This window comes from Dama dama, chromosome 3, assembly GCF_033118175.1.
Source record: "Dama dama isolate Ldn47 chromosome 3, ASM3311817v1, whole genome shotgun sequence".
NCBI lineage: Eukaryota > Metazoa > Chordata > Mammalia > Artiodactyla > Cervidae > Dama > Dama dama.
The window spans coordinates 34,127,786-34,154,014 of record NC_083683.1 but is presented as its reverse complement, the minus strand read 5'-3'; positions in this window follow the sequence as shown (position 1 = coordinate 34,154,014).

The window sequence follows — 26,229 nt, the reverse complement described above, 5'->3', positions numbered from 1 at the left end:
CTCTCTTTCTGCTGATAAGTAATTGGGTTGTATCTAAAGTTAATCAGTTCAGTTCAGTTCAGTTGCTCAGTCATGTCCAACTCTTTGCCACCCCATGGACCACAGCACACCAGGCCACCCTGACCATCACCAACTCCCGGAGTCTACCCAAACTCATGTCCATTGAGTTGGTGGTACCATCCAACCATCTCATCCTCTATCGTCCCCTTCTCCTCCTGCCTTCAATATTTCCCAGCATCAGGGTCTTTTCAAATGAGTCAGTTATTCGCATAAGGTGGCCAAACTATTGGAATTTCAGCTTCAGCATCAGTCCTTCCAATGAACACCCAGGGCTGATCTTTAAGATGGACTGGTTGGATTTCCTTGCAGTCCAAGGGACTCTTAAGAGTCTTCTCCAACACCACAGTTCAAAAGCATCAATTCTTTGATGCTCAGCTTTCTTTATAGTCCAACTGTCACATCCATACATGACTACTGGAAAAACCATAGCCTTGACTGGATGGACATTTGTTGGCAAAGTAATGTCGCTGCTTTTTAACATGCTGTCTAGGTTGGTCATAACTTTCCTTCCAAGGAGTAAGAGTCTTTTAATTTCATAGCTGCAGTCACCATCTACAGTGATTTTGGAGCCCCCAAATATAAAGTCTGTCACTGTTTCCCCATCTATTTGCCATGAAGTGATGCGACCGGATGCCATGATCTTAGTTTTCCGAGTGTTGAGCTTTAAGCCGAGTTTTCACTCTCCTCCTTCACTCATCAAGAGGCTCTTTAGTTCTTCTTCATTTCCTGTCATAAGGGTGGTGTCATCTGCATATCTGAGGTTACTGATATTTCTCCCAGCAATCTTGATTCCAGCTTATGCTTCATCCAGGCCAGTGCTTCTCATGATATACTCTGCATATAAGTTAAATAAGCAAGATAACAATATACATCCTTGATGTACTCCTTTTCCTATTGGAACCAAATAGGAAATACTAAAAGTAATACTTTCTGCTGTACTGGAGTGTCCCATGTGTCTCTGAACATTTTTTTATCTTCTGTGCACAAATTGATCCTGCAGATTAAAGAGTTCATGGTTGTGATTTCAAGTTGGACTTATTAACACCCATTCTTTTGAGTGCAAAAACAGATTGATGAGCAATTTGTTTGAATCCTCTTGGGAAAGGGATAGGATTACTTCAGAATGCCTTGTGGTTAGTTTTTCACTAGTGTCTGCCAACTTTAAAACCTACAATGAATTAATGTGTTTCTAAATTTGTATGATTTAAGAGAGATACTGCATACAAGGAAAAAAAAAAACTCACAGAGCTTACATTTTGCTTACAGTTATAACAAAGTTGAAATAAAGCCAAGCAACCCAAACAACTATTACATGCAAAAAAGCATCATATATTAAAAATATTTTTGATACTAATCAAATAGTAGTATCAAAATAGTAGTTTTGGTAGTGATCATTAATCTTAAAATAATTTTCTCAAAATTTCAATTAGGAATATCTTAAGCAGGAAGAACTTAAATATTTTCAGTACTAAAGTGCAGACAGATTATTTATGTGTGTGTGTGAGTGTATGTATATATTTGGTTATTTTTATACATCTATGCAGGCCTGAATAGTTCTCACTCCTTGAAAGCTCATGCTTTCAATCAGAACCAGGAATCTTTCCCACCAACCCAACAACCTCCTTTTCATTAGACAAAAAGATCAGAAAGAGAAACTTTGGTTAAACCAATATTTAAGGTTTAGACAGATGATGACCAACACATCACTTTAATTGTGGACTTCTGGGGAGTGTACTTATTCCTCTCTTTTTTCCTCCTGGATTGTTCCCTGGGAAAGACTTATTATATAGCATGACCCTGACTAAAAGTCTCACATGATAGGCATAGAATGTTGCAGGAAATTAATTTTGACTAAGAAATTTGTATCCATCCATCAATTTTACTATCAAAAATTGCTTGTACTCCTAATACGTGTACTAATTGTCTACCTAATAGAACTTCACAAGTATATATACACAACTGCCTTGGGCTCTATCTTCATTTAGTAGACATTAAAAATTCTATGCTTCAGTTATGAGTTCAGACTTATTTATACATCAACAATGAAAGAAGCTATATCCTGTTCGTTTAGTGTTGATATGTTCAGCATATGGTAAAAATGTCATAAGGCGCTTCACCTTCCTTATTGATGGACATTGGCAAGTTTCTTGCCTTAAAAGATATGGCCTACTTGTTCACTCAGTAATTTTTTGTCTACATTGGGCACTAAACAACTTGGTCTCTATGGAAATTAATTGAAACATATAAAAGTAAATATTTCATTTTTCCTGAGTTTTATAGATTGCATTATATTGATTTTTGATATATCAGTATGTCAGTCTACCAAACCAAGCCTAGTTATAATTCAAAGAGCAATGCATATCAAGTTAAGAGGATGTGTACCTTTGTGTGGGAACTTCAATATCAACTGGAGCTGAAGATGAACTGCATGGGGTAGGACATGGATGATGGAGATATTTCAAGTAATAATTGAACCATATGTACTACTCTATTCACCCACATTTTATAAATAGAAAATACTTGTATTAACTTGTTGAAACTTTAGATTGTTGTGATTATGCAGATGAAAATAATAGTTAGATTTCTATGAAATCCTAACCAAAGGCTTGACTAACTCCACTAGTTCCCCTTTAAAAATTCTTCCTAAAATTGAGGCACAGTGAGGAAAATGGTACTATCTGTGTTAGAAGGAAAATTGTAAAATATTTCTTTTTAAAGAATAAATTTCTATGCTGAATGGTTGCAAACACAGAAATGAACACATTCCCATTTATTAGTTATTTTGAATTTATTTCTTTCTCCTTAGTTGGAATGAATTCTTTGTAGTCCAGTTTGTCACTGGCAACTTCATGGTGTCTTCCTGTCGTTAACTTTCATCTTTCTCAATTTCTGTTTCAGACCTCTACTTAATATCAAGCACAGGTCACCAGTGTAAAATGATATCTGCTTAAAGATAAATAAACCCTTCATTGAAAATTAAGGAACAGTCTTAGGTTGCAGACTCTCTGAGGATCCTGTCTCATTTAATTTTGTATTTCTAAATTATAGAATAGTGCCAGGTATGTAGTAGTTGTTCAACAAATGTATGTTTAATTAAAAAAAATATTTTCCAGCACTTCACTGCTGTTACATTAAATTAACATTTGTTAATAAACATTAATTATAATTGCACTAACAGTTTCAGTGCTTTGAGATGATAACAGAGTACCTTGACTAAGCAAGCTTCCTCTTTGTCAGACACTGTATATATTTATGAATTTAATTGCTAACTTATGAGTTAAGTTCCTTTCATTGGTTTATTTTTATATCTGAGGAAATTATGGAAGAGACTAGTTAAGTAGCCTGCCCAGTGTCCCAGTGCCATTCCTAAGGTTATGGTATGAACATAATCTGACTACAGAGCACACTTTCTTCACCATTCTGCTATATAATAAAAGCTGATCATTCATTTTAGCCAAGATTAGTATTTCCCAAATATTTGAATTTCATGATATGGTTGACAACTTTAATTTTTCCCAGAATGGTATGAACAAAATTACCAGAAGGGTAACAAGATGGCAGAGGAATAGGAGAACGTGGAGTACATCTGTCTTCACGGATACATCAGGATTACACCTTCAGACACAGAAGTGCATGCAGAACACCAGCTGACAGTGGACAGGAGGACCTGACCAGTGGAAAAGAACATATAAAGTGAAGTGAAGGGAAGTCACTCAGTCATGTCCGACTCTTTGCGACCCCATGGACTGTAGCCTACCAGGATCCTCAGTCCATGGGATTTTCCAGGCAAGAATACTGGAGTGGGTTGCTATATAAAAGAATATATAGACCCATGCAAAACTCGGTAGGATGAAGGAACTAGGGAGAAAAACAGGAGTGTTAGAAGGACTGAACCTGCCCTCGGGGGTGAGGGAGATGAACCAGGGGTCTGATCCCCACATCAGGGCAATTGTCTGAGTCAGACAGAAACATTTAAGGCTGAGAGTGAAACAGCTGATCTGTGGCAGCCTAAATGGATTGAGAATCAGACAGCATTTGCATAGCCATACATACCCCAGACAGGGATGCTGATTCCCCAGAAGGTGCAGCGGCTGGTAGCAGGAGTTTAGGGAGTGTGGAACAGTCCCCAGGTGAGGGCTCCTGTTGACTGTGGAGAGACAGATCAAGGGGATGTGAGGGAGGAGATTGTGGTGGGAAATGCCTTTGGAGGAAAGCCGGGCAGTCATGGAAGCAAGGTGATACTGGTAAGTCACATATAGGGGGTGGAGCCATCACCATAGCCTCTCTCCCCCTACACACCAGCATTGGCAGCTGAACAATAGAGAGGCTGTGCCCATCAAATGCCTGATGCCCGGAACTACACAGTAGGACCCCACCCTGGTGCCCCTTTGAGTGCCTGATGCGCTGATCTGCAGAGTAGGACCCCAGACAGGGGGACCCCTCTATGTGCCTGACGTGGGGGACAACAGACAAGGACCCCAGGCAAGGAAGCCCTCTAAGTGCCTGAACGGGGCAGAGCTACAGAGAAAGACTGGGCAAAGAAACTTTCTGATCGCTAGCTACAAGAGGCTCAAAAAAAAAGATTCTGATCAGGCCATAACTCCTGCCGCGGAGGCAGTCTGTGTCCCTGCACGCTTGGCGCCGCCAGGGTCCCTGCAGTCCAAGCAGCTACACCACCTGCCCGCTCAACTCTCACTGGGGCGGAGCTGCCACAGGCAAAAAAAAAGGAAAAACAAGTCTTGTGTGTATGCGCCACGGCCGCTTTGGTTGTGTCCAACGCTTTGTGATCCTGTAGACTGTGGCCTGCCAGGCTCCTATGTCAGAGGAGGAGGTTCTCCAGGCAAGGAGACTGGAGCATGTTGCTCAGTACTGGCTGCCACACCCTTCTAGAGCACCGTATTTCCTGCTGCCCTAGCCGCCAACCCCCTGAGGACCTGGTGCTGCCAAGAACCCCTGCGACCCAAGCAGCTGCACCACCTCCACACCTGGCTTTCATAGGGGCAAACCCAGGACCTCCAGGGCAGCCTCAGGAACTAAACCCCAGCGGATGACCCACATGCAGAGGTGAAAATAAAACCACAATTGAAACCCAGCAGCAGTGTGGCTAAGGAAGAAGACCCGAAACCCTCCCATCAGCTTTACAAGCTGCAGATTAAATCCACAGGATCAACTAGGCAGACTCTGTGCCTATGGTCACTGAGAACTCCACAAAAGAAAACACACTGGTTCTGATAGCTGTGGGCATTGGAGGCAGGAACACAGAGGAGAAGGATCAGGTTAGAATCTGAGCTGCCCCCACAACAGGTCCAGAGATCAGCATGGTGTTGGAAGTCATCCTAGGGAGGTGAGGTGGACTGTGACTCCCAGTGAGGGAAAGGACTCTGACATAAGTGACTCGAGAAAAACATCTATTATTCTTATGTTTTGACTTGTTCTGTAGATTCTTTTGGAATTTTTTATTCCTTTCACCCCTCCTCAGTTGTAGCTGTCGATTTTATTGGCACTGTGAAATCTAACTAAGCTTTTGAGCTTTTTCTTTGTTCTTTTTTCTCAGTCGCATTTTTTATTGTTGTTATAAACTTCTGTCTCCATGTTGGGCTTTTGCAGTAGTGCGGAGTTTGCCTTTTTTTCCCCCTCTTTTTTTAATTTTAATTTTTTAAACCTATTATTATTTTTCTACATTTATTCCTGTTTGCTTTTCCTACAGTTCTTTTCCCCTTGCAGTTAATATTTAATATACATAAATCTTCTTTATCTACCTCTGTTTTACTTTGCATATTTATTCTTTCTTTCTTTTCTTTCTTTCCTTTCCTCTCAACATATTTGTTAATTTTATTTTCTTTGCTTTATTCCCCAATTGACACTTTCCTTTAGTTTTGTTTTCCAGTTTGTGCTGTAGTTAGTTTTGTTCTGGTAGACATAATTTTTGGTTTCCTTTGTTCACCAGGTCAATCTATTCTACTTTATTTTTGTTGGACTATTTTGATTTTGCTTATGGGTATATATGTATATGTATATATTCAATCACACTCTTTATTATTGTTATAAACCTCTGCATCAATGTAGGGTTTTTACAGTTCTGTGGAGTTTTCTTTGTTTTTCTTTTTTCTTTAACCTTTTTTTTTTCTCTTTTTTATAATTTTAACTTTTAATTTTTTAAACCTATTATATTTTATCTACATTTATTCCTTTGCTTGCCTTTCCTACTGTTCTTTTCCCCTTGCAGTTAATCGTTATGTATATAAATGTTCATTGACCTCTATTTAACTTTGCATGTCTATTCTTTCTTTCTTTTCTTTCTTTCCTTTCCTCTCAATATATTTGTTAGTTTTGTTTTAATTGCTTTATTCCCCACTTGTCACCTTGCTTTAGTTTTGTTTTCCAGTTTGTGCTTTACTTAGTTCAGGTCTTAACTGGTAAATATAATTTTTTATTTCCTTTGTTCACCAGGATAATCTATTGTATGTCATTTTTGTTAGACTGTTTTGCCTTTGCTCATGGGTTTATATGTATATGTGTATATTCCATGATTTTAATTATTCTTTGCCTGAATTTGTAACTGTCATTTGGCTGAAGTTTGGATATTTGTTTTAATCTCACTCTTTGTTCCTGACCAGAGATCAAGCCCTGAGCCTTTGGCATGGGAGCACTGACTCCAAGACCCTAGGCTACCAGAGAACTAACCCTAGGGGGTATCAAATAGTGAGAACTCACACAAAGAAAATCACTGTAATACAAGGCCCAGCATCACCCAATCACCAGTAGCACCCAGTGCAAGAGGCCTCATCTAAACAACAAACACAACAAAAATACAAACCCAATCATCAGCAGACAGGATTAAGACCTCACTCAGCCTTGCTCATCAGAGAAAAAACAAACAAACACTCAGCACAAATCTCACCCTGTACAAAGCTTACACAAACCACTGGACCAACCTTAGGAGGACAGAAACCAAAAGGAAGAAAGAATTGAACCTTGAAGCCTGGGAAAAGGAGACCTCAAACACAATAAGTTAAAAGAAATAATAAAATAGTGAAAAGGCAGAGAAATACTACACAAATGAAAGAACAAACTAGAAACACAGAAGTCCAAATAAATGAAGAGGAAATAGGCAAACTACCTGAAAAAGAATTCAGAATATTGATAGTAAAGATGATCAAAACCCTTGAAAACAAAATGGAGAAAATGCAGCAATAAATTAACAAAGACCTAGAAGAAATAAAGAATAAACATACAGAGACAAACAACACAATACTGAAATTAAAAATACTCTAAAAGGAGTCAATAGCAGAATATCTGAGGCAGAAGAACAAATCAGTGACCTGGAAGATAAAATGGTGGGAATAACTTCTGAAGAGCAGAATAAAGTAAAAACAATGAAAAGAACTGAGGATAGTATCAGAGACCTCTGGGACAATATCAAACACACCAACATTTGAATTATAGGGGTCCCTGAAGAAGAAGAGAAAAAGAAAGGGTATAAGAAAATTTTTGAAGAGATTATAGTTGAAAATTTCCCCACCATAAAAAAGGGAATACTCAATCAAGTCCAAGAGGCACAAAGTGTTTCATACAGGATAAACCCAAAGAGAAACATGCCAAGACACATACTAATCAAACTGACAAAGACTAAACACAAAGAAGGAATATTAAAAGCAGCAAGGGAAAAGCAACAAGTAACATTCAAAGGAAACCCCATACGCTTAACAGCTTATCTTTCAGCAGAAACTCTGCAGACCAGAAGGGAATGGCAGGATATATTTAAAATAATGAAAGGGAAAAATCTACAACCAAGACTGCAGTACCCAGCAAGGATCTCATTCAAAATTGATGGAGAAATAAAAAGCTTTTCAGACAAGCAAAAGTTAAGAGAATTCAGTACCACCAAACTAGCTTTACAACAAATGTTAAAGGGACTTATATAGTCAAGAAACACAAGAGAAGAAAAAATACCTACAAAATCAACCCCAAACAATTAAGAAAATGGCAATATGAACCTGAACATCAATAATTACTTTAAATGTAAATGGATTAAATGCTCCAACCAAAAGACATAGACTGGCTGAATGGATACAAAAACAAGACCCATATATATGCTGTCTACAGGAAACCCACGTTAGACCTCGAGACACATATAGACTGAACATGAGAGGATGGAAAAATATATTTCATGCAAATGGGAAACAAAAGAAAACTGGGGTAGCAATCCTCATATCAGACAAAATGGACCTTAAAATGAAGATTGCAAGAGATAAGGAAGGACAGTATATAATGTTCTAGGGATCAATCCAAAAGGAAGACATAACAATTATAAATATCTATGCATGCAACATATATCTATGCAGAGTACATCATGAGAAATGCTGGGCTGGAGGAAGCACAGACTGGAATCAAGATTGCAGGGAGAAATGTCAATAACATTAGGTATGCACATGATACCACCCTTATGGCAGAAAGTGAAGAACTAAAGAGCCTCTTGACAAAAGTGAAAGAGGAGAGTGAAAAACTTGGCTTAAAGCTCAACATTCAGAAAACTAACATCATGGCATCCGGTCCCATCACTTCATGGGAAATAGATGGGGAAACAGTGGCTAACTTTATTTTTCTGGGCTCCAAAATCACTGCAGATGGTGACTGCAGCCATGAAATTAAAAGACACTTACTCCTTGGAAGCAAAGTTATGACCAACCTAGATAGCATATTAAAAAGCAGAGACATTACTTTGCCAACAAAGGTCCATCTGGTCAAGGCTATGGTTTTTCCAGTGGTCATGTATGGATATGGGAGTTGGACTGGACTATAAAGAAAATTGATGCTTTTGAACTGTGGTGTTGGAGAAGACTCTTGAGGGTCCCTTGGACTGCAAGGAGATCCAACCAGTCCATCCGAAAGGAGATCAGTCCTGGGTGTTTATTAGAAGGACTGATATTGAAATTGAAACTCCAATACTTTGGCCACCTGATGCGAAGAGCTGACTCATTTGAAAAGACCCTGATGCTGGGAAAGGTGGAGGGCAGGAGGAAAAGGGTACGACAGAGGATGAGATGGTTGGATGGCATCACCGACTCAATGGAAATGGGTTTGGGTGGATTCTGGGAGTTGGTGATGGACAGGGAGGTCTGGTGTGCTGTGATTCATGGGGTCGCAAAGAGTTAGATACGACTGAGTGACTGAACTGAACTGATGCACACAACATAGGAGCACCTCAATGCATAAGACAAACACTAACAGACATAAAAGGAGAAATTGACACTATCACAATAATAGTAGGAGATTTTAACACCCTACTGACACCAATGGACATATCATCAAAACAGAAAATTACTAAGGAAACATTAGTCTTAAATGATACATTCAATGAGATGGATCTCATTGATCTCTTCAGGACATTCCATCCAAATGCAGAGGAACACACCTTCTCAACTGTACATGGAACATTCTACAGGATAGACTACATCTTGGGTCACAAATCAAACCTCAATAAATTTAAGAAAATTGAAATCATATCAAGCACCTTCTCCAACTACAATGCTATGAGACTGGATATCAATTATAAGAAAAAAAAAACTGTAAGAAATGCAAACACATGAGATTAAACAACATGTTTCTAAATAATCAGCAGGTTACTGAAGAAATCCAAAGGGAAATCAAAAAAGTCCAGAAACAAATGACAATGAAAACACAACAATTCAAAACCTATGGGATGCAGCAAAAGCAGTCCTCAGAAGGAAGCTTATAGCAATATAACCCTACCTCAAGAAACAAGAAAAATATTGAATAGACACCTAACTTTACACCTAAAACAACTGGAAAAAGAAGAACAAAAACCCAAAATTAGTTGAAAGAAAGAAATCATAAAGATCCAAGCAGAAATAACTGAAAACGAAATGAAAGAAATTATAGTAAAGATCAATAAAACTAAAAGCTCATTCTTTGAGAAGATAAATAAAACTGACAAACCTTTAGCCAGACTCATCAGGAAAAAAAGAGAGAAGAATCAAATCAACAGAATTAGAAATGAAAAAGGAGAGGTTACAACAAACAATGCAGAAATACAAAAGAATATAAGAGACTGTTAGGGACAACTATATGGCAAAAAGTGGATAACCTGGGAGAAATGGACAGATTTTAGAAAAGTTCAATCTTCCAAGACTGAACCAGGAATAAACAGAAATTTTGAATAACTCAATTATAAGAACTGAAATTGAAGCTGTGGTCAAAAATCTCCTAAACAACAAAATCCCAGGACAAGATGACTTCACAGAATTCTGTCAAACAGTTAGAGAAGAGCTATTGCCTATCCTTCTAAAACTCTTTCCAAAAATTGCAGAGGAAGGAACACTTCCAAATTCATCCTATAAGGCCACCATCACCCTGATACCAAAACCAGACAAAGACAACACACAAAGAAAACTACAGGCCAATATCACTGATGAACATAGATGCAAAAACCCTCAACAAAATTTTAGCAAACAGAATTCAGCAACGCATAAAAAAGCTCATACACCATGATCAAGTTGGGTTTATTCCAGGAATGCAAGGATTCTTCAATATATGGAAATCAATTCAGGTGATACACCATATTAACAAATTGAAAGATAAAAACCATATGTTAATAGATGTAGAAAAAGCCTTGACAAAATTCAGCACACATTTATGATTAAAGCTCTTCAGAAAATGGGCATAGAAGGAACCTACCTCAAAATAGTAAAGGCCATATATGATAAGCCTACAGCAAACATTATTCTCAATGGTGAAAAATTGAAAGCATTCCCTCTAAGATCAGGAACAAGACAAGGGTGCCCACTTTCACCACTATTATTCAACATAGTTTTGGAAGCCCTAGCTACAGCAATCAGAGGAGAAAAAGAAATAAAAGGGCTCCAGATCAGAAAAGAAGAAGTAAATCTCTCACTGTTTGCAGATGACATGATACTGTACATAGAAAACCCTAAAGATAGTATCAGAAAATTATTAGAGCTAATCAATGAATTTATCAAAGTTGCAGGATACAAAATCAATACACAAAAATCACTTGTATTTCTCTATACTAACAATGAAAAATCAGAAAGAGAAATTAAGGAATTAATGCCATTCACCATTGCAACAAAATGAATTAAATATCTAGGAATAAACTTACCTAAGGAGATAAAAGAACTGTACACAGAGAATTATAAGACACTGATGAAAGAAATCAAAGATGACATAAACAGATGGAGAGATATTCCATGTTCCTGGGTAGGGAAACTCAATATTGTGAAAATGACTCTACTACCAAATGCAATCTACAGATTCAATGAGATCCCTATCAAATTACCAATGGCATTTTTCACAGAACTAGAACAAAAAATTTCACAATTCATATGGAAACACAAAAGACCCTGAATAGCCAAAGCAGTCATAAAAAAGAAGAATGGAGCTGGAGGAATCAACCTTCCTGACTTCAAGTTATACTACAAAGCTACAGTCATCAAGACAGTATGGTACTGGCGCAAAAACAGAAATATAGACCAATGGAACAAGATAGAAAGCCCAGAAATAAATAAACCCATGCACCTATGGATACCTTACTTTTGACAAAGGAGGCAAGAATTTACAATAGGGCAAAGTCAGCCCCTTAAATAAATAGTTCTGGGAAAACTGGACAACTACTTGTAAAAGAATGAAATTAGAACACTTCCTAATGCCATACAAAAAGATAAAGTCAAAATGGATTAAAGGCCTATATGTAAGACCAGAAACTATAAAACTCTCAGAGGAAAACATAGGCAGAACCCTCGATGACATAATTCAAAGGAAGATCCTCTATGACCATCCTCTATGACCCACCTCCTAGATTAACAGAAATAAAAACAATAGTAAACAAGTGGGGCCTGATTAAACTTAAAAGCTTTTGCACAGCAAAGGAAACTATAAGCAAGGTGAAAAGACAGCCCTTAGAATGGGAGAAAATAATAGCAAATGAAACAACAAAGGATTAATTCCCAAAATATACAAGCAGCTCATACAACTCAGTACCAGAAAAACAAGCAACCCAGTCAAAGAGTGGGAAAAAAGACCTAAACAGACATTTCTCCAAAGGAGACATACAGATGGGTAACAAACTCATGAAAAGATGCTCAATATCGCTCATTATTAGAGAAATTCAAATGAAAACTACAACGAGATATTACCTCACAAAGGGAAAATGGCCATCATCAAAAAGTCTACAAACAATAAATCCTGGAGAGGGTATGGAGAAAAGGGAACACTCTTGCACTGTTGGTGGGAATGTAAATTGATACAGCCACTATGGAAGATGGTATGGAGATTCCTTAAACAACTAGGACTGAAACCACCATATGGCCCAGCATTCCCACTCTTAGGCGTATACGCTGAGGAACCAAAATTGAAAAAGACAACATGTATCCCATTATTCATTGCAGCACTATCTATAATAGGTAGAACCTGGAAGCAACCTAGGTGTCCATCGACAGATGAATGGATAAAGAAGTTGTGGTACATATACACAATGGAATATTATTACTCAATCATAGAAATGAATGCATTTGAGTCACTTCTGATGAGGTGAATGAACCTAGAACCTATTATACAGAGCGAAGTGAGTCAGAAAGAGAAAGATAAATATCATATTCTAACACACACATATGAAATCTAGAAAAATGGTACTGAAGAATTTATTTACAGGGCAGCAGTGGAGAAACAGACATAGAGAATAGACTTACGGACATGGGGAGAGGGGAAAAGAGGGTGAGATGTATGGAAAGAGTAACATGGAAACTTTCACTTCCATGTGTAAAATCGATAGCCAATGGGAATTTTCTGTATGGCTCAGGAAACTCAAACAGGGGCTCCATATAAACCAAGAGAATGGGAAGGGGAGGGAGATGGGAGGGAGGTTCAAAAGGGAGGGGATATATGTATACTTAGGGCTGATTCATGTTGAGGTTTGACAGAAAACAACAAAATTCTGTAAAGCAATTATCCTTCAATAAAAAATAAATTAAAAAAAAATTGCTATTGCCCAAAATATGTACAATGACGTATAAAAATGTATTTTAGCACAAAATTAGAAATTGAAATAATCATAATAATGGACAATTCTCTCATGTTGACATTTAAAATTATGAATCAACCAGAGAGTTGTCCTCATTTTACTGCTTCTTGCTTACAATGCCATCATAGATGGCAATGGGAAGTATACTGACATTGGGGAAGTTCTTTCGTATATTATGCACTTTTGCCATGAATCTTTCTCTTTCTATTTGTCTTCTTCCAGCCAGGATAGATTTTAACATGTCCTGGAAGTTGATACTCAGCAAAAGGGCATGATTTGCTCTTTGTGGAAAAGAGAACATGACCATTTCACCAGCTGACCCACATTGCAGGGTACCTGGGCATGAAGCCAGCAGCCTTAGATAATGAGACTAGGTTGAAATCCTCTTGAATTCATATCCAAGAAGTTATTTTTCCGTGCCCTCAAGGATCAAAGGCGAGGATAAAGCTGTTTCTTTATGACTGCCTAACACAAATTGATAGTAGCTTAAATAAACAGCAGTGTTTGAGGCTAAGATAAAACATGAGTAGCTCTTCAAAGGTACAGGTTCAATTTTAGCTGATTCTTTGACTACAGATTCAGTACTGATTCAGTTTTAGCACTTAATTATTTCTGATGACAGATAAAAGCACACATTTTCCTTGCATTTCCTCCCATGTCACAAATGTTTCCAAAGTAGAACAGAAAATGGCACCCATGAGTAGTACACAGCTCCTTCCTTAACTTGGGATTGGTGGTATAGTTGCTAAGATGTGTTGGATCTTGCCAACCCATGGACTGTAGCCTGCCAGGCTCCTCTGTCCATGGGATTCTCCAGGTAAGAATACTGGAGTGGGTTGCCATTTCCTTCTCCAGGGAATCTTCCTGACTCAGGAATCAAACCCAGGTCTCTTGCATTGTGTCCCAATATACCTGTCACAGGTTGAAAATATTTTAAGTCAAAAATGCACTTAATATACCTAATTTGCCAAACATCATAGCTTAGCTTAGCCTGTATTAAATGCTCAGAACACTTACCTTAGTCTACAGTTGGGCAAACTAATCTAACACAAAACCTGTTTTATAATAAAGTAGACTTTGAATACTGTACTGAAAGTGAAAAACAGAATGGTTGTAAGTGTATCAGTTACTTCCCCTCTTGATTACAAGGTTGATTGAGAGTTGCAGCTCACTGCCAATGACCAGCATCATGAGAGTGTCCTACTGAATATCACTAGCCTGGGAAAAGATCAAAATTCAAAACTTGAAGTGTGGTTTCGACTGAACACCTGTTGCTTTTGACCATCATAAAGTCAAAAAATCAAAAATCAGAGGCCATCTACATTTGTATTCTCCCCAATTAAAAAAGGCAGATTTAAAATATTTCCTATTTTAGTAGAAATAGGTTTACTTATGCCTGTATAGTCCATCAATTATATTTTATTACATTCATTTCATATTGGTAATATCAGATTGCATACTCTGACTCAAGAATTTTCTTTTCTGATCACCAGCAAAATTGCCAGCATACTTGAATATTTACCCCATTTCTCACCTTCAGAGAAGTGAAGTGAGGGTAAAGTATTGCTCCTCCAGTCAAAGATGGATTCCTCCTTCTAGATTCTTCTAGATACCATCCAAGCTTGCATTCTTAAGAATTTTTCTTATGCATGTCTCCCTTCTCATCTACCTCACTCTCTTCCTGGATTATTCACTTAAGAGAGGATCTTCTATCTCAAAGCAAAACAATCAAACAACAACAAACAAAAAACAACTAAACAACTCTTCCTTATCCCTACTGCTCCACTTTCTGTTCAGTTTCATACCAAAATTTCATTTAAAGTTTTAAAGAGGCTTACCTGAAAAATCAAGGTTATGGTGAAATCAATGACACAAAGGAAATAAGGAAGAAAGATAACAAATTTATTTTTAATTGAATGTTCTTTTAGGTATGACCGTATGTACTATGTTCTCTGTCTTTTTTTAAATGAGTTATCTTTTGCTGCATATTACATTGTCAAAAAACTAGGTTTAAAACAGCATATAATTATTATATCACAGTTTGTGTTGAACAGAAATGTGGGCCTGCAGATTCAGACTCTCACAGACTGTAATCAAGGAATCCTCTGTCTTTAGTCATCTCAAAACCTGCCTGGGGAGGGATTCACTACTCCTATTACCAAGAATCAGGCTCATGTGGTTCTTGATAATATTCAGTTCTTCACGAGTTGTTGGACTGAATGTCTCACTTCTTTGCTAGGCATGGAAGTTTTCTCCATCAAATCCTGTAAGCTAACAAAGCAGCATGGAACATCTGCTAACAAGACGTAAATCATACTCTTTTATAACCTAATCACAGAAGTGATATCTCTTCACTTTTGGTATATTTTACAGGTTAGAAGCAAGTCACTAAACCTGTATCAAGAGAAAGGATTACACAAAAGTATGAATATCAGGAGGTTAAGGACCACTGGGAGCTATGTTAGAAGTCTATGTTCATTTCCCAAATCCTAACCATTAAATGTCAAAAAATTATTCTCCAGAAAGGAAAATATACAATGTAATAGTGTTAATAATAATAAGCTGGATGTGATATTAAAATATATAAAGAAAATGAACTTATTAAGTGCATAAAAAACACTTATAAATGACCAAGTGCAATGCAATTCTAATTTTATTGAAATAAGCAAATGGAAAACATCAGAACTCTATGATGAGTTAAGTTGATGGCACAATTTCAGATTACAAGGGAAAAAATGTGTATAGTCTCCCATACTTTTCCCCCGCATTGTGCAAAGTAGAAAAGACAAGGGCCTTAATTTCTCTTTCTGTTTTCTCTTTGTTAGTGTATAGGAATGCAAGGGATTTCTGTGTGTTAATTTTATATCCTGCAACTTTACTATATTCATTGATTAGCTCTAGTAATTTTCTGGTAGAGTCTTTAGGGTTTTCTATGTAGAGGATCATGTCATCTGCAAACAGTGAGAATATCACTTCTTTTCCTATCTGGATTCCTTTTGTTTCTTTTTCTGCTCTGATTGCTGTGGCCAAAACTTCCAACACTATGTTGAATAGTAGTGGAGAGAGTGGGCACCCTTGTCTTGTTCCTGACTTTAGTGAAAATGCTTTCAATTTTTCATCATTGAGGATAATGTTTGCTGTGGGTTTGTCATATATAGCTTTTATTATGTTGAGATATGTTCCTTCTATTCCTGCTTTCTGGAGAGTTTTTATCATAAATGGATGTTGAATTTTGTCAAAGGCTTTTTCTGCATCTATTGAGATAATCATATGGTTTTTATCTTTCAATTTGTTAATGTGGTGCATTACATTGATTGATTTGCAGATATTAAAGAAAATCTCTAACAAAGAGAAAACAGAAAGAGAAATTAAGGAAACAATACCATTCACCATTGCAACAAAAAGAATAAAATACTTAGGAGTATATTTACCTAAAGAAACAAAAGAACTATACATAGAAAATTATAAAACACTGATGAAAGAAATCAAAGAAGACACAAATAGATGGAGAAATATACCATGTTCATGGATTGGAAGAATCAATATTGTGAAAATGACTATTCTACCCAAAGCAATTTATAGATTCAATGCAATCCATATCAAGCTACCAACGGTATTCTTCACAGAACTAGAACAAATAATTTCACAATTTGTATGGATATACAAAAAACCTCAAATAGCCAAAGCAATCTTGAGAAATAATAGAACTGGAGGAATCAATCTGCCTGATTTCAGGCTCTATGACAAAGCCACAGTCATCAAGACAGTATGGTACTGGCACAAAGACAGAAATATAGATCAATGGAATAAAATAGAAAGCCCAGAGATAAATCCACGTACCTATGGACACCTTATCTTCAACAAAGGAGGCAAGAATATACAATGGAAAAAAGACCACCTCTTTAACAAGTGGTGCTGGGAAAACTGGTCAACTACTTGTAAAAGAATGAAACTAGAACACTCTCTAACACCATACACAAAAATAAACTCAAAATGAATGAAAGATCTAAATGTAAGACCAGAAACTATAAAACTCCTAGAGGAGAACATAGGCAAAACACTCTCCGACATAAATCACAGCAGGATCCTCCATGACCCACCTCCCGGAATATTGGAAATAAAAGCAAAAATACACAAAAGGGACCTAATGAAACTTAAAAACTTTTGCACAACAAAGGAAACTTTAAGCAAGGTGAAAAGACAGCCCTCAGAATGGGAGAAAATAATAGTAAATGAAGCAACAGACAAAGGATTAATCTCAAAAATATACAAGCAACTCCTGAAGCTCAATTCCAGAAAAATAAATTACCCAATCAAAAAATGGCCAAAGATCTCAACAGACATTTCTCCAAAGAAGACATACAGATGGCTAACAAACACATGAAAAGATGCTCAACATCACTCATTATCAGAGAAATGCAAATCAAAACCTCAATGAGGTACCATTACATGCCAGTCAGAATGACTGCTATCCAAAAGTCCACAAGCAATAAATGCTGGAGAGGGTGTGGAGAAAAGGGAACCCTCTTACACTGTTGGTGGGAATGCAAACTAGTACAGCCGCTATGGAGAACAGTGTGGAGATTTCTTAAAAACCTGGAAATAGAACTGCCATATGACCCAGCAATCCCACTTCTGGACATACACACCGAGGAAAGCAGATCTGAAAGAGACACATGCACCCCAATGTTCATCGCAGCACTGTTTATAATAGCCAGGACATGGAAGCAACCTAGATGCCCATCAGCAGATGAATGGATAAGGAAGCTGTGGTACATATACACCATGGAATATTACTCAGCCATTAAAAAGAATTCATTTGAACCAGTTCTAATGAGATGGATGAAACTGGAGCCCATTATACAGAGTGAAGTAAGCCAGAAAGATAAACACCAATACAGTATACTAACACACATATATAGAATTTAAAAATGATGGTAACGATAACCGTATGTGCAAAACAGAAAAAGAGACACAGATGTACATAACAGACTTTTGGACTCTGTGTGAGAAGGAGAGGGTGGGATGTTCTGAGAGAATAGCATTGAAACAAGTATACTATCAAGGGTGAAACAGATCACCAGCCCAGGTTGGATGCATGAGACAAGTGCTCGAGCCTGGTGCACTGGGAAGACCCAGAGGATGGGATGGGGAGGGAGGTGGGAGGGGGGTTCAGGATGGGGAACACATTTAAATCCATAGCTGATTCATGTAATGTATGGCAAAAACCACTACAATATTGTAAAGTAATTAGCCTCCAACTAATAAAAATAAATATGAAAAAAAAGGAAAAAAAACCCACAACTTAGTGACTAAACAAAAATTTAAGACAGTAAAATCAACTATCCAGTGATGGGAAAAAAAAAAAAAGACAAGGGCCAAGATAATGAACCAAAAACATAATAGTATTGTTCCAGGTAATGTTCTAAGTATTTTATTCATGTTATTATATACGTAATTTAGGTATTGCATGTCTGTCATCTTATAAGGAAGCAGCTGCTGTTAAACCCCATACTATAGATGAGGAAACTAAGAGCCAAAGTATCATGGTTAATAAGTGATGAGCTTAGAGTTTCTGACTCCAGAATCCATGCTCTTAAATACCAGACAAAGCTGCCTGTTCAGGTGTTACCTATAATAAATTTTAACAAGCCTTTCTGGGATAAATAAGACTTATGGACTTATTTGCTAGTTCCAAAGTGGCCATAATGGTCAACAAAAGAGTCTGAAATGCAGTACTTGGATGCAATCTCAAAAACGACAGAATGATCTCTGTTTGTTTCCAAGGTAAACTATTCAATATCACGGTAATCCAAGCCTGTGCGCCAACCAGTCATACTGAAGAAGCTGAAGTTGAACGGTTCTCTGAAGACCTACAAGACCTTTTAGAACTAACACCCAAAAAAGATTTCCTTTTCATTACAGGGGACTGGAATGCAAAAGTAGGAAGTCAAGAAACACCTGGAGTAACAGGCAAACTTGGACTTGGAGTACAGAATGAATCAGGGCAAAGGCTAATAGAGTTTTGCCAAGAGAACGCACTGGTCATAGCAAACACCCTCTTCTAACAACACATGAGAAGACTCTACACATGGACATCACCAGATGGTCAACACCGAAAACAGATTGATTATATTCTTTGCAGCCAAAGATGGAGAAGCTTATACGGTCAGCAAAAACAAGACCAGGAGCTGATTATGGCTCAGATCAGGAACTCCTTATTGCCAAATTCAGACTGAAATTGAAGAAAGTAGGGAAAACCACTAGACCATTCAGGTATGACCTAAATCAAATCCCTTATGACTATACAGTGGAAGTGAGAAATAAATTTAAGGGACTAGATTTGATAGAGAGCCTGATGAACTATGAACGGAGGTTTGTGACATTGTACAGAAGACAGGGATCAAGACCATCCCCATGGAAAAGAAATTCAAGATGGCAAAATGGTTGTCTGAGGAGGCCTTAAAAATAGCTGTGAAAAGAAAAGAAGTCAAAAGCAAAGGAGAAAAGGAAAGATATCCCCATTTGAATGCAGAGTTCCAAAGAATAGCAAGGAGAGATAAGAAAGCCTTCCTCAGTGATCAATGCAAAGAAATAGAGGAAAACAACAGAATGGGAAAGACTAGAGATCTCTTCAAGAAAGTTAGAGATACCAAGGGAACATTTCATACAAAGATGGGTTCAGTAAAGGACAGAAATGGTATTGACCTAACAGAAGCAGAAGATATTAAGAAGCGTGGGAAGAATACACAGAAGAACAGTACAAAAAAAGATCTTCATGACCCAGATAATCACAATGGTGTGATCACTCACCTAAAGCCAGACATCCTGGAATGTGAAGTCAAGTGGGCCTTAGGAAGTACCACTACGAACAAAGCTAGTGGATGTGATGGAATTCCAGTTGAGCTATTTCAAATCCTGAAAGATGATGCTGTGAAAGTGCTGCACTCAATATGCCAGCAAATTTGGAAAACTCAGCAGTGGCCACAGGACTGGAAAAGGTCCATTTTCATTCCAATCCCTAAGAAAGGGAATCCCAAAGAATGCTCAAACTACTGCACAATTGCACTCATCTCAAACACTAGTAAAGTATTGCTCTAAATGCTCCAAGCCAGGCTTCAGCAATACATGAATAGTGAACTTCCAGATGTTTCAAGCTGGTTGTAGAAAAGGCAGAGGAACCAGAGATCAAATTGCCAATATCCGCTGGATCATCAAAAAAGCTAGAGAGTTCCAGAAAAAACATCTATTTCTGCTTATTGAGTACACCAAAGCCTTCAACTGTGTTGATCACAATAAACTGTGGAAAATTCTGAAAGAGACGGGAATACCAGACCACCTGACCTGCCTCTTGAGAAACCTACATGCAGGTCAGGAAGCAACAGTTAGAACTGGACTTGGAACAACAGACTGGTTCCAAATAGGTAAAGGATTTCGTCAAGGCTGTATATTGTCACCCTGCTTATTTAACTTATATGCAGAGTACATCATGAGAAACGCTGGGCTGGAGGAAGCACAAGCTGGAATCAAGATTGCCGGGAGAAATACCAACAACCTCAGATATGCAGATGACACCACCCTTATGGCAGAAAGTGAAGAGGAACTAAAAAGCCTCTTGATGAAAGTGAAAGAGGAGAGTGAAAAAGTTGGCTTAAAGCTCAACATTCAGAAAACTAAGATCATGGCATCTGGTCCCATCACCTCATGGGAAATAGATGGGGAGACAGAGGAAACAGTGTCAGACTTTATTTTTGGGGGGCTCCAAAATCACTGTGGATGGTGACTGTCACCATGAAATTAAAAGACGCTTACTCCTTGGAAGGAAAGTTATGACCAACCTAGATAGCATATTAAAAAGCATAGACACTACTTTGCCAACAAAGGTCCGTCTGGTCAAGGCTATGGTTTTTCCAGTGGTCATGTATGGATGTAAGAGTTGGACTGTGAAGAAAGCTGAACACCGAAAAATTGATGCTTTTGAACTATGGTGTTGGAGAAGACTCTTGAGAGTCTCTTGGATTGCCAGGAGGTCCAACCAGTCCATCCTAAAGGAGATCAGTCCTGGGTGTTCATTGGAAGGACTGATGCTGAAGCTGAAACTCCAGTACTTTGGCCACCTCATGCGAAGAGTTGACTCATTATAAAAGACCCTGATGCTGGGAGGGATTGGGAGCAGGTGGAGAAGGGGGAGACAGAGGATGAGATGGCTGGATGGCATCACCGACTCAATGGACATGAGTTTGAGTAAACTCCATGAATTGATGTTGGACAGGGAGGCCTGGCGTGCTGCAATTCATGGGGTAGCAAAGAGTCGGACACGGCTGAGTGACTGAACTGAATTGAACTGAACCACTGATAAAGAGTTATATTTTTTAACTTTGTCTCCTAAAATAGGACACTTTTGAGAGTGAAAGAAATTTTTCTTAATAATCACGCAGGAGCAACATGTATAAGCAAGCCAGTATCCAGGCAAATTGGAATATTTGGTTACCTTATTTTCTAGAATGGACTAGGATTGTCTCATTGAGAAAGCTTTCCAAGGGAATTTTTCAGAGAAGAGATAACTGGTAACTTCCTGTCTATCTTTGACTCTCTGGCAGTGTAAGCTTTTTTAATGGGCCAAATGCCATTGCTTCATTCTCATTGGATAGCAACCTCTTCTCACACACCCACCAGAAGCTTCCTTAGTTTACTGAGTAAAAACAGTTGAGGAACTAATGGTAGCAAGATGAAATTACCAATATCTAAGAGTGTGAACAAGGCTAAGACTGTAATAAAACATCTCTTAGTTAACATAGACCATCCCTATTTCTGCCAGTTAGCATAACCTACTAATATATAAGGGAAATTTTGATTATAGTTATATCATTGGTATTTAACTGGGGGTGATTTTGCCTTTTGGGACATTTTGGCAATGTCTAGAAATATTATGTTTTTGGTTGTCATGAATGGAGAGATTGCTAGCATCTAGTGGACAGAGGCCAGGGATGCTACTAAATGTGCTGCCCTGGACCGGATACCGCTCTCCTTACGGCTGACCGACTCTCCCCTCCGCCACCCCGACTGCCTCAACAACAGAGAATTAGGAGATGATTGCCAGTGGTGCTGAGCTTGGGGAACCACACTTCAAAGAACTTTTGAGTTCTTTAATTATTTTTCCTCTTTACTCTGTGAAAAACTAGTACTTTAATGCTTCAATAAAATAAATCTTTGTAAATGGTGAGGACAGTCATTAGGACCTTGGGTTAGTGAGTAGATTTTAATATGGAGTAAAAGAAGTTTGGAGTTTGGCTCTCCAAACTCAGGCCAGTTTTTCATTAAGAAACTCACAAGTTTATCTTCAACAAATTAAAGAAAAATGTGTCTTGATCTCTTCACCCTCCATATCAGGAATAATACATTAAACTATACTCCCCTTCAAAAACTTCAGAGTATTATTGTTATCAAAAACTGCTGTATGATTCCAAAAGGGCAATATTAGAGAGAGAGGGAGAAAAGTCCTGCTTGGCCAACTCAGTGATAAGTATAAAGAGATTAAAAAGTGTTGACTTTCATAATTTTTAAAAGTAGCATGTTGGGCTTAAATTAATAAATCAAATGTATTTGAAGCAACTGTAAAATATTGTCAAAACATATATTTAAATAAAGGAGGGATACCTCAAATGTTCAGTCATTAGAGTGACTTATTCCTATCAGTGTCCATGCATTTTCTCTGAATTACAGGGAAAATATGAATTGCTTTGTGCTATTTTTTAGTATACATTTTTAGAAAAGCCATTAGAAAAATAATGTGGACATGTGACACCATTGTTTTATACTCACAAACCATTTTGGAGAAAAAAGGAATTAGATAAAAATTTATTTTTTAATAGTTAAAACTTTGGATATAAAGCTAGCTTCTGTTTTTTTTTTTTTTTTAAATCAGTAAATACTGAAATACACAAGTAGGCAACTAAAAATTATATGGTATATCAATACTCACAAGACATCACCATTAAAATTTTCATTCTTCCAGTTTCATCCACATGCTGATATAAAAATTAAGTCTTTCTGTGCTTACTGTTTTATAATTTTTTTTCTGTTATTTTAAAGATAATTTGAAGTTCAGTACAAACAATCATTTAATACCAAGTTTGGTCAAAGTCTAATTGCTGCTTTTCAAAGTATATCTTGAGTATAATTAGCTATCTGATACTGGTTCTTTTCCTTCTTTTAGCATTATTATTTTAATTTTTTAAGAAGCATTTTCCATTCATAAGAAAGTCTAGAAAATCCCCCTAAGATACTTCAAATGTAGTCTTAGACGGACTTCAGTTTCCTTCATAAGTGCACAGCAGTTTCCTTCATAAGTACATTTCTAAGTGATAGAAAATGCTTTGACTAGTCTAACTCAATTTCTTTATACCCTTTTCTTTAAGAGCCCATCACGATGGCTGAATGGTCTAAGGTGCTGTGTTTAGGTCATAGTCTCCCCTGGAGACGTGGGTTCATATCCCACTCCTGACAAATTATCCTTGGGCTTCCCTCGTAGCTCAAGTGGTAAAGAATCTGCCTGCAGTGTAGAAGACCCAGGTTCAATCCCAGGGTTGGGAAGACCCCCTGGAGAAGCAAATGGCTACCCACCCCAAAATTCTTGCTGAAGAATTCCATGGACAGAGGAACCTCACAGGCTACAGCCCATGAGGTTGCAAAAGAGTTGGACATGACTGAGTGACTATCACTTTCCTACAAAATACACACATGCATACACACACAAAAGCATATAAGTACATTAATTGATCACAAGATTGAACTAATATTTAAGAATTATTTATGAGATAAGGAAACTTATATGGCCATCAGATATCTATCACAAACCTTCTTATACAAATCAAATGTTGTCAAGACCGTGATGGGATCTGAGACTTTATGCTACTTGGAAGTCAATAAGCTAAGTTACTGACATTTTATGGATGCTGGCAGCAAACATGAGATTCTGGGCTTAGAGACAATAGTCTATTTCCAGTTGCAAAGGTAGTAACCAATGTGTGACCATATTTTTGTGTGTGTGTGTGTGGTGGTCCTAAGCCTAAATTTCCACAGGCTGACGCAGATAGACAAGATGGTGTCCTGACATGCAGTCAGTGTTTTAGGTGAAAAACCACCATCTCAGGAAACTCCAGCTTTTTATAACGGGCTGTAAGCAAACCTGTCCCATTGCTTTGTAGGGAGACATTATCTTTATTATACTGGAAAAGAAATAAGCCTCTCTTTGCTCCAGATGGAGATAACTTGTCTTTCTCTTCTAAGTCTACCTGCTCTATAAATATCCTTGAAAAGAAAACCTAGAACATCTGACTCAGTGCTTCTGCTTACAAGACTGCAGTGATGTTAGAGATCTATGGAGAAATACAGATGTGATAACCTGGTGATAAACAGTCATTGATCTGAACAACCTCAGGTGGGTTGTCTAGTTTTATAATATGCATAGTTTAACATTGCACTAATGTGATCTGAAGCAGACATTAATGAAGTGTTCTCTTAAAAAAGACACAGTATAAATTTTTGAAATGGGTAATTGCCTATATGTAAATCTTAAAACAGTTGGGAAGTCACATCTTTACCCAGTTCCTTTCCCTGTTATTTTTCTGACATCTGTTGTTAACCACTTTTTCAGTTTCTTAGATACTCTTTCAACTTTTCTTTATGCAAATATGAGCAAATGTGTACATATTCTTGTTCTCTCAGTTTCTTAAGCAAAAGGAGCATACTATTTCACAATTCCAATATTTTTACTTAGTACATAGTGAATCATTTCCCCCATGTCTGTCTATATATGTATTTGTGTATATCTATGTATATATATGTGTGTGCGTGTGTGTGTGTATATATATATACACAATATATATGGAGAGAGCTTCATCATTTTATACCAGAATAATAATTCGTTATATTGATATACTTTGGTTTCAATTATGAAAGACTTTATCATGGAATAGATGGGGTTTTTTCAGTCTGTTGCTATTTCAATCATTCAGATTTATGATATACTCATTGCTTTACACCTGTGGAGGAATAACTTCAGGATAACTTCAGAAATAGCTTTACTGATGAAAAGGGAAAGTGTAGTTGAATATTTTTGATAGATATTGCTAAACTACCTTCCATAAGGGCTGTATCATTTTGTATTCTCTCCAGCAATGTATAAGATTGTTTGCTTTCAGAGACCTTTATTTAAATTAATGATGCTTAAACTGGGTATTCATCTGGAAATGATAAAACTGGCCCATAATACATACCATATATTAGTGTAAACTGCAATTGAATCAATGATTCAAATGCAAAAATATAATAATAAAGCCATGAATGCTAGAAGAAAACATAAGTGAATGGCTCACAAACTTGAATAAATAAAGGTGTTTCAAATACAAACACATGTACACATGCACACAGAGACGCCTTCTATATGACTGTTATAATAATAAAACAATAATGACAATGAGTGCGGGAGAGGGGAAATACTGAAAAGAAGAGCAATGAAGGGCCAATAGCACTCTAAGGTTTATTAAACCAGTGATAAAATAATGTGTTACTTGATTGTCAGTGGACAAGGAGACCATAAAAGCCAACAAACAAAAAGCTAAAAGGCATAATGCAATTGAAGGAGCCATTTCAATCAGAGCAGTTAAATATAGATTATTATACCTTGTTGGGCCTTTAACTTTTTCTCATTTCTCTAGGAGTTTTATTATACTTTGTGATCCTTTCTCTTTGGAGTTCTGTCAGTTCTTTCAGTTTTATGGGTTGTCTGGCCATATCTTGCTCGAGTTCTTGTATTCTTCAACTTTCCCTGCATCCTCTGCTTGGTTCATCATTACTCAATTGTTTTTAATTCATGGTACAGGGCTTGTAATGCTTGTTCCATGGCAACATTTACTTGAGGAATTACTTTGTAGAAAAATTTTAAGTAGCTCTCTGTCATTTATCTAATCTTTATTTGAATGTTTTCTGTCTTCCTTTTGATTACCTATATTTGGGCAAGTGGCAATTTCTGTGCTAGTTCTTTGCAAGAATTTCATTCCTGAAGGCGGGGCATAAACAAGAGTGACTGGGTAAACTTCTCTAACCTTTGC